Source organism: Bidens hawaiensis, unplaced genomic scaffold (assembly GCF_021521415.1).
Source record: "Bidens hawaiensis isolate Kalapana, Puna unplaced genomic scaffold, B.hawaiensis_p1.1 tig00001088_1, whole genome shotgun sequence".
NCBI classification, from domain to species: domain Eukaryota; kingdom Viridiplantae; phylum Streptophyta; class Magnoliopsida; order Asterales; family Asteraceae; genus Bidens; species Bidens hawaiensis.
The window spans coordinates 533,472-544,098 of NW_027491063.1; positions in this window are offsets into that span (position 1 = coordinate 533,472).

Sequence of the window (10,627 nt, forward strand, 5' to 3'; positions counted from 1 at the left end):
ATTTGGCGAGCTAGGAATGAAAAGATTTTTTCGGGCAAGAACACTAAGGTGGTAGAAATGGTTGCGGATATAAAATCTTTGGGTTTTCTTTGGTACAAAAATAGATCTAAGATAGGGGTAGTGGATTGGAAAAGATGGTGTTTATTTGATGTAACGTGATTGTTGTTTTTGGTTTTTGGATTTCGGCGTCTTTCTCCGTCTTGGTGATAGTCGTTGGTTGTGTTTGTTTTTAATGAAAGTCAATTTTCAAAAAAAAAAGTTTTAGTATTTTAATTTTTGGAAATATGGATATTACGATAGATGTGTTAATGCTTCAATTGTGGATGGATCAAACTGTTGTTCTTGACAGTTAAAATAATTGCTTATAGTGTTGTTGAATTACTGGATATTATGATAAATGTGCTAATGATTAGGTTTTTCTAAATATTAAGATGTACTTGGTACTTCATTTTTGGATTTTGATTGTTCTACGAATTATTTCAAGAATGAATGTATGTTTTCTTATTAAGATATTCTATTTTAGTTTAAAAAAATTAATGTGTGTTTTTTTTTAAAAAAATCGGGTGTTTTTTGCTCTTATTGCCTGAGCGCTAGGCCCAGCTTCCATGCTTTCGAGCGCTTATCGCATTTGATAACTCTGGGTTTTGGTCAAATTAAGTTCTGACCTAAAATACGTGTGTTCAGGCTTTGAAGTTCTTTTATCATCTCCACATACCATTGTTGAGGTACATGGTTCATGATAATATTGTATGAACCTAAGGTAAAAGGTACTTAGTACTTCTATATCTCACATCACATGGAAAATAAAATGATCCAAGATTTGATATTTACAAGATGTTCGTTAATATTGCAGATCAGGGCTTGCGCAAGAAGAAACGACATGAAAATTTTCATATATATAGTCATTTAGTGACTAGGAAGATCCTCTAATAACCTGCAACTGCTAAATGGTGCTAATGCTAACTGGCTGCTACATAGAAATAGCATATAAGAAAATCTGGGGCAATTTGGGCATAACAGGAAAATAGTTATAAAACTGGAAGATAAAACTGTAAAAAGAAAAAGTATACATGAAGAGTAGAGTAAGTTACATGGTGGTCAATGCTTTCAGTGTATTGTGTATATTTTAGTTTGGAATTGGATTGTTAATGTGATGAGTAATAATAAACTGAAATCTCTACCTAGCAAACCCGCTAAAGTGAGTTTGTGGCAACCTCCATTACTTTTGTAAAATATTAAACTAATAAGAATTGTCGTCACTGCAACATTTCTCGGGTACCTACTAGTATGTAATACATATATTCAGTTAATATCAATTTGTAAAATTTAACGTTGTATGGATGGATGCTTTTATATCAATTTTATTTTTTGTAATAACTCACCAGAGTAGTAAACAAACCAAACCATTCAACAATAAATAAGTCAAATTTGTTGTACATACAGAAGTAAAATATATGTGACATGTATTATTTAAGTACATCTATTTTAAAAAGTTAGCGAAATAAAAGTTTCATTCTCTCGAGTCAGTGGAGTTAGTCAAGCTTACTGCTTTGTTCCTTTTGCTACCACCAGAATTTAAAAACGTTCAACATTTTTACTAAATTTAATTAGTCATTGCCCTATACTATGAAATTTCTAGTAACAACAATTATTTAAATGTAAAACTCGTATGTTAACAAAAAATTGATTTCATCATAACAGTTGATTAAACTTGTGATGGTAATATAATCAGGTCGTCCTTAATTTACTTAACAAAACTTTAACATGGAATGACAAAAACAAACATATATAAAAAAGAAGATTTATATTTCATAATTGAATCCATATGAAACGAAAGCATGTGAAAATCATAACATTGTCAAACATGAAGAAACAAAAGAAAAATGAAAAAAAAAACCATAAAAGATGAATTCAAAAATTTAAAACACTAAATAGGACCATAGCATTGTTTCTTATTATACATTAAATGGTGCTTAACAACTCATTTCTTAAAGTTCTCCAGTTTTGGGGTTAAAAGTTATCTTCGGATTCCTTTTTTGCCTTTAAATCAAGCATGAGTAACACCAACGTCCACTTGGATCTTCTCTATACCATTAGCGTATTTCTATTTTGTTGAGTACATGCTTGCTTCATTATCAACGTAAAAAACATAGATCATGTTTCGTTTTAGTTTTTCATCAGAAGATGTAGTAGATGTGTTCCTCACAACATTCGCATTTGCATCTCCAATAAGTTTTGAACATTAGAATAAGAGGTTGGGTTATCATTCATACCGATGTATATTTAAACAAAACAACAAAACATAAGTAAGATTATATAATTTGTTAAGTTAATGTTTAAAAACAGGTAAACGTGAAAGTATGCTTAACCTTTGGAGTAGCAGTAATGTTTGACGGGAAATCAAACAACGAAACAATATGAGTGAGAGAGTCGCTTACAGAAGGTTGCGAATATATATTGCTCTAAGTGCAGTAGATATTTAACTCATATAATTAAATATATAACTTAATACTTGGACAACATTTCTTTCAGCTTTAATATATAATTTAATACTTGGAAAACATTGATTCTTTTAGCAAGTTTCGAAATAATCATATACCATCGATTAACTTGGAAATTTCATAGACATCACATCCATGTTTGAAGTTATAATCAACGATGTCAACTTTAAACACAAGCTTTTATCCAACAAATAGTTAAACTCAATAGGAATTTAACCTAATTTAAAACCATTTTGTAGTAAAATTTGTTAAGTAGAATATTAGAAAAGCAAACAACGTAGGTAAAACAATCTATAATGAACAATGTATCAATTATAGATGTTATAATTTAACAGTTGACAAAGATTATGTAAAAAACAAAAAAGTTAATATAACATGAATAAACATTTTCATTGACAAAGGACATTTCCATTGAATAGTCCTAAGTGAGATGTCTACAATCCTTAACAATTCATAGTCTTATTACTTGCACATTTATGACGCAATCAGTTTGTAGTACATCTATATCGTTAAACTAGTTTGTGTAACACCTCGGATTTTAGCGGAATACGTCTGGGTGTAACGTACAGATCACTCATAAGCTCGTAACACTATTAATAGTGATAATATATTTATTTTATTCAATAATTTCACAAATACACAAAAAGTTTGATAAATGAGACAGATAACATTACATCAAAATGAAACAATTATGATTCATTGAAATAATCCTACAGTATAACTAGTTTCTTGTTCTGACACTTTATCGTATCAACCTGCAACACATTGGAAATAATACATTTGTCAACAACACATGTTGGTGAGTTTTCATAAGTTTTTGTGTGTATACTTATATATAAAAATGCGAGCTTCAACAATTGTCATGCACTAAATATTCAAACATAAAGTAAATGAAATCAAATAGTTTCGCCATCCCGTTCCTTTAGCCGAAGCGTAGTAATAGGGGAAATGAGAACCAGCATATGAAACAACTGAAGTCGTAACGTTAGACGACGCAGGTACGTCCTGTCGGATCCTCCCACTATGTGTATGCGTTTGCATAACTTCCACCATAAAAACAGTAAACACGTTGCACATAATTCACGTATAATCATAAATAATATGCGGGAATAATATTAACACGAATGATAAATGTGAATCGGTTTGTAAACAAGAGCATAACTAACGAGATAAAGTTTGTGACGTGTTACACCCCAAAATATCAAAAGCATTAAAAGGGGTTATGAAAAACTCACCTTGTGATGATTGGCTAAGTTAGGCGATCAAAAAAAAATTTGTAGTTTCACAAAGGTCGGGATGATATCACAAGATTAACCAATTTGATGAAGATTTGTAGGGGGGTCGACTACACAAATGACTCAATAACATAACAATGAATATGACAAGCAGTGAGGTTTATATGGGTGTTTGAAGGTGGTTAACTATAAGGGTTTTTTTTTTTTTTTTGTGATGTATTTCTAAAATGAGTTCAATGGCTGAAAAGAGATTGACTTGAGGAAAAATGAAGTCCAAGACGATAGCTTTATATAGGGTCATTATTGGTGTCGATAATTAATCACCTATTATGACTTACATAAAAGATGAATATATTAACAAAATTATAGGAAAACGGTTATGGACGCTCAAAGAAAAGAATGGAAGCTATCCTTAAATCTTGGTTAATAATGTAGTGCACACTGATTGTCATTTATTTAAATTTAAAGCATATTTGAATTGAAAATAAATGTACTGAATTACGTTTCATGCAAAAAAAAAAAATTTATTCTTTTAAAATATCACATTTATATTAACATAGCATCTTTATTTTTGTCTGCCACAATGATTTAGAATCATATAGAAACTCATAAATTTTAATTATTATTATAATACATTTATTTAATTAAACATTTCTTTTTTATATAAAACGTTTGGTTACAACGGGGGTTATGAGTCACAATGGTTACATATTGGAACTAGAATTAAAATCATAGTAAATGAGTTGATTAGATTAAATAAAAAAAACCATAATTGTAACTTTCTTACATTAAACCTTTATATCTTCAATAAATAAAACTCTACCTAAAATATTCTATTGATGTATATATAAGGAAGATGAAAAAATCTAATCTTCTCGTGTAACACCCCTAAATTCTCGTAAACCGAAAGACATGAGTGTAGAGTTTGTAAATTAATTTCTCGGGTTTCGCTTGGGTTATCGCGTATGCTTCTCATCAGCAAAAGTCTAACAAGGTAAACTATTCCACCCATTATCTTGGATGTTGTGGTGGCTACCACGGAAAAGCTCGAAAAAATCAAAGCTTTTATGAAGGCGGCGCAGGACAGACAAAAGCCCTATGCAAATAAAAGGCAGAGGACCATAGAGTTCGAGGAGGGTGACCGAGTTATGTTGAAGGTTTCTCCATCGAAGGGTATCATTCGGTTTCGTAAGAGAGGGAAGCTAAGCGCCAAATTCATCAGTCCGTTCAGAATTGTGAAACGAGTTGGGGAGGTAGCCTATAGGTTGGAATTACCTTAAGAGCTTAAAGAAATTCATCCAACTTACCTCTCGCATCTCAGAAAGTGTTTGGCAGATAGGGAAGTGCATGTACCCCTCGATGGCATTGAATTAGACGCGGAATTGAATTACATTGAGCAGCCTGTTGCCATTCTTGACCGTAAGGAGAAGCACCTGAGGAATAAGGTGGTTAGGCAGGTGAAGGCGTAGTGGAGGCACCGAAGAGGTTCCGATGCTACTTGGGAATCGGAGGACGAGATGATGAGACTCAACCCACACTTGTTTCTGAATCAACGGGATTAGGGGACGAATCCCAATGTAAGGTGGTAGACTTGTAACACCCCTAAATTCTCGTAAACCGAAAGACACGAGTTTAGAGTTTGTATATTAACTTCTCGGGTTTTGCTTGAGGGCTCGGGGACCTATGTACATGTCCAAGAAGTATTATATTCAGTTTGGGAACAAGCAGGATGAGACTACAAAGTGCAAGGGCCAAAAGGGTAACATTTGAAGATTATAACACAAACCTCCTCCCCCAAAACCTAGCTTGCAGCCGCAAGCTATCTAGCCGCCACACCCTTCATTTTTGATCAAACAAAATCTATTCCAAGCTCCTAGAGGTCGTTCAAGGTGTGTACTACAATCTCATATTCTTTAATTTCATAATCTAAGTCATTACAATGGCCGATTAATCCATTTCTTGAACTAGGGACAGATTCAGATTAAAATCATTTGGCACGCTTCTTGAGGTCAAACTTTGGAGTATTTGGTGTCAAAAGATCCCCAGGTATGTGTAGTATATCATACTAAAATTTCTTGACCATGGGAGCTATTTTGAAAGGTCAATAGATAAAACCGATTTCTAGGGTTCTTGAATGTTGAAATTGTTAATTGTTGTATTTCGGGTATTGTTTGAAGGAATGGTCAACCTGATAAGTGTTGGTGCATAAATGTCAGTAGTTCATAGTCTAGTGTCTGTAATCGAGTCTGTAATGTTATATATGTTTTTGTTTAAGCGAAGTTGTTAACAAGTTCGCCTAGGCAGGTGAAGGCGTAGTGGAGGCACCGAAGAGGTTCCGATGCTACTTGGGAATCGGAGGACGAGATGATGAGACTCAACCCACACTTAATAACCGAACAAGCGAAGTTATGGACAACTTCGCCTGAACATATCAGGCGAACTTGTCGTGTATTTATATACCAGCTTACGGCTTGGTTTGTTGTTGTTCAGTTAGACGTTTCAGTTAGTCGAGTTGATCTGAGTTCATTGTAACGTGAGGTCCAGGGTCTGTATCAGTGATTCATATCACGTGAGTTCGGTTATTAATATATAACGTGTTTCGGTTTATTCGTGTGTGTTTGTTTGATTTGCTTTCTACGCTCGTAACGATCTATGCAGGGATTCCGCACCTGAGTAGACCGGGATATCTCGTGTGATCCGTCCAGGGAACCTACAATTGGTATCAGAGCATTTGCTCGATTGTGTGGTTCGGGATATTCACGCGGGTGTAGAAATCGTCCCGTTTCGACAATTCACGGGACGTGTTTTCTGTGTTTTTGATCATTCTTACCTCCTACCATCGTGTTCAAGCCTTTACACCGTCAAAAACCTCGTTAAAATCCAATTTACAGATCTGCAAATCTTCCGTGTTCATCAGGCGAAGTTGCCGTCACTGTGCGTAGGGTTTCGGCGAAGATACAAGGTTAAGCGAAGTTATCCACAACTTCGCCTACCTTCTCAAGTTCGCCTCACTCAAGCGAAGTTCTCTACAACTTCGCCTACCTCTTAAGTTCACTTACCTCAAGCGAAGTTAAGAATCAGCGAAGTTAATCAGCAGTGTTATCAGCGAAGTTCTTCAGCGAAGTTCTCTACAACTTCGCCTACTTCAAGCGAAGTTATCCGTAACTTCGCCTACAGTACTTTAAAAAAAAAAAAAATTTCTTAATTTTTCAGGTTTCTTACTTTTCGAGAAAGATGTCGTCGATCAACATCTCTGAGTTAGTGAATATGGAAGTTGAAGCAGGGTCAGCTACCAAGGCCCCAAGATTGCTGAAGGGAACCGATTTCGTTGCATGGAAGGATCGGTTCATACAATACGTCAAATACCAGGATGCGAAGATGTGGGTATGCATCCAGGATGGTTATATTCCACCAGTTATGGAGTATGAAGGTCGTGATCAAATTAAAAAGTATAGTAAAATGGAAGAAGAAGAGAAAAAGATGTATGAGGCCGAGAGCAAGGCTCTTGCTGCTATTACTATGGCTCTTCCTCAAGAGATCCTTCATACGTTCAGAAAGTATACGTCAGCAAGAGAGCTTTGGGAAGCTCTTGAGAACAGATTTGAGGGGAATGTAGGAATCCGTGCTTCAAAGATAAAATTGCTCAAAACCCAGTTCTCAGTCTTCAAGTATTTGAAGAATGAATCCTTAGATGATATTATCACTCGATATTACCATCTGATGACTGAATTGAGCAACTATTCAATTTCCTACCGAGAAGAAGAAATAGTTGAGAAGCTTCTAGATGCTCTCCCACCAAAATGGGAGATGTACACTGTGCTGATGAGGGAAGACAAAGACTTTCCCACATATAATCTTGAAACGGCAGTCAACAAGCTCAGAACCTTTGAGCTTAACATGGTCAGAAAAGAGACACCTATGGATCAGGTTCAACATCCAGGTATGTATGGAGCTAAAGTCAACACTAGCTCAGGATCGAAGACTGAATCTGCTGCCTACTACACAAAGGGAGAGTCAGGCCCCAACTCATCACATGAGGGGCATGTGTCAGTTAACACAAATGGGGATGTTTGCTATGTAGTAGCTGGATCGAGTGGTTCTCAACCCCAGGTAAGCAAGAGTAGTTGCTCTCCAAGTTCTCCCAGCAACAACTACTCCAAGATGCCTATGAGTGTCAAGTCTGCTGAAGAGCAGTTTAGTCTCTATGCTTCTTTCATTGCTTCCTATGAGAACTACATTCAAGGGAAGATTGTTGATCCAGCTATGTTGGATGAAGATTACGATCAGATTGATGCTGACGATATGGAAGAAATGGATTTACAATGGCAAATGGCCATGATCGTGAGAAGAGTAAAAAGGTTTATGAGAAAGACGGGAAGGAAGTTTGTCGGTGGAAAGCCGGGGATTGACAAGGCAAAGGTGAGATGCTACAATTGTCAACAAAACGGTCATTTTGCAAAGGAATGCAGGAATGAGCGTGTGGAACGAAGTCAGGGTAGGTCTCCACAGCAAAGTGAGGGTAGAAAAGATTATAGTGCGATGATGTCCAGAGAAGATGGTGAATACAACTGGAACCTGCTTTCTAAAGAAACTTTTGAGCAGACAAATTTGGCGAAGGTTGAAACTGAAGAAAATGAGAAGGTTACCGGAGAAGAAAAGGCTTTCATGGCAGATGTTAAAGATCAGCTCTCCGAGGTATGTTCTAAACCAACTTGTTCAAAATGTGAGAACTTGTCTGAGCAACTAGCAACCATAACTGATCAGTATGTTAGGTTGGATGCTGAATTTAAAACCTTAAAAGAAGATCATCACTTTATTAAATCAAGAGAAAATAATTATAAAATTAAAATAAAAGCTTGTGAAAAAGATGTTAAAAGTCTAAAAACAAAACTTGCTGAAAAAATTGAAGTGATTGATTTAAGCTATGAAGTTTTGGAAGAAAAGACCAAACTAATTGCTGAGAGAGAAAAACAGATTGCTGACCACCAGGTGAAAGTGGTGGAACTGAATCGAAAACTGGAGCAGTTCAGAAATTCTTCTGCTATTCTTGATCACCTTGTTAGTGATCAAGGTTCCTCTGCTAAGAGAGGAGGAATCGGTTATCATGAGGTTCCACCACCGTACAATCACAATTACACTTTTAACCCTAGTGTTCAGAAATCTGTTGACTTTGAGGTTGCTCAGACAGTACCAATTAAAGTAACTGTTAAAGAACCAAATGTTAGTAGAGGCGAAACAAGTTCGCCTGTTTCAAGTGTTGAAATTTCTGATCAAAGTCCAGTCTCGTCAGATTCGGATAAGTCATCCGAGTCTGGTAAGGCAAAAGAGGAGGTTGTGTTACCCAAGAGTGGAGAAAAAGATAAAACAAATAAAAGGACTACTCCACTAAACCCGTACGTCCCACCATATGTGAGACGAACGGGCGGTAATATAGCCTCGACATCTAAAACACCGGTTGATAAAAAAGTTGAGCATAGGTGTTGTTTTAGATGTAATCAATTAGAACATCTTGTTGCAAATTGCCCTCTGAAGCAGCGATTCAGAGGTGTAAGGCCTACTAAAGCTGAGAATAAACCTAATAGTAATTATCATGCTACTAAAAATGAAAACCACTTAAAATTCAAAAATGTGACTAATTCAGGTTTTCATAGAAACAAATCTCAGTTTTACTCTGCTAATAACCAAACCACAAGCTATAATTCTTTCAATTCACAAAGGTTTGGAAGGCCTCACAAACAATCTTCAATGAGATATCCTAATGGGACTTACAGGAATTACCGAGATACTAACTTTGGAAAGCCAAAGTTTGGGATGTATAGATCCAAGACCAATTGGTCTTGGGTCCCTAAATTCTAATCTTTTGCTTTATTGTGCAGGAACAGTTGAACAGGGCTGCCAACAATCTTTGGGTTGTAGATAGCGGCTGTTCCCGGCACATGACTGGTAACAAATACTTGTTACACGATTTAAAACCTGTTCAAGGAGGGAGAGTGAGCTTTGCCGGTGAAAGTGGTGGCAAGATTACTGGAATGGGAACGGTGTCAAATGGAAAGATGACTTTGGAGAAGGTTAACTTTGTAGAAAAATTGAAGCACAATCTGCTGAGTGTGTCGCAGATCTGTGATAAGGAGTACACCGTTCATTTTACAAAGAATGAGGCGATTGTGTTGAAACCTGGTTTTCACATACCAGAGGAGTGGATTGTGATGAAGGCTCCACGTGAAAGAAATACATATATTATGGATATGAGATCAACTGAAATGGCCACGACAGAATCATGCCTTATGACAAAAGCGAGTGAATCAGAGTCCGAATTGTGGCATAGGAGAATGGGGCACATTCATCTTCGGAAGATGAACCACATTGTCAGGAATGGACTTGTGCTGGGCGTTCCCTTGAAGAATTTCAATTTTGAAGATAAATGTATAGCGTGCAAGAAGGGAAAGCAGCACAAGAAATCCCATCTCACCAAGAAAGTCAATTCAATTGCCAGTACTCTGGAGTTGCTTCACATGGATCTCTTCGGTCCCGTGAATGCAAAAAGTCTAGGAGGAACTTCTTATTGCTTGGTGATCACTGATGACTACTCACGATATTCGTGGGTATATTTCCTGAAATCAAAAGACGAAACGGCTCAGATGGTGAAGAATTTGATTACCAAAGTTGAGAACGTTATGGATAAAAGGGTTAAGTTCATCAGGAGTGACAATGGAACGGAGTTCAAGAATTTTGAGATGGAGGTCTTCTGCCTTCAGAGAGGGATTGAACACCAATACAGCGCTCCGTATACACCGCAACAGAATGGAGTGGCTGAAAGGAAGAATAGAACATTAATTGAAGGAGCCAGAACTATGCTAGCTGATTCGAAGCTTCCTGTGGTGTTTTGGGCTG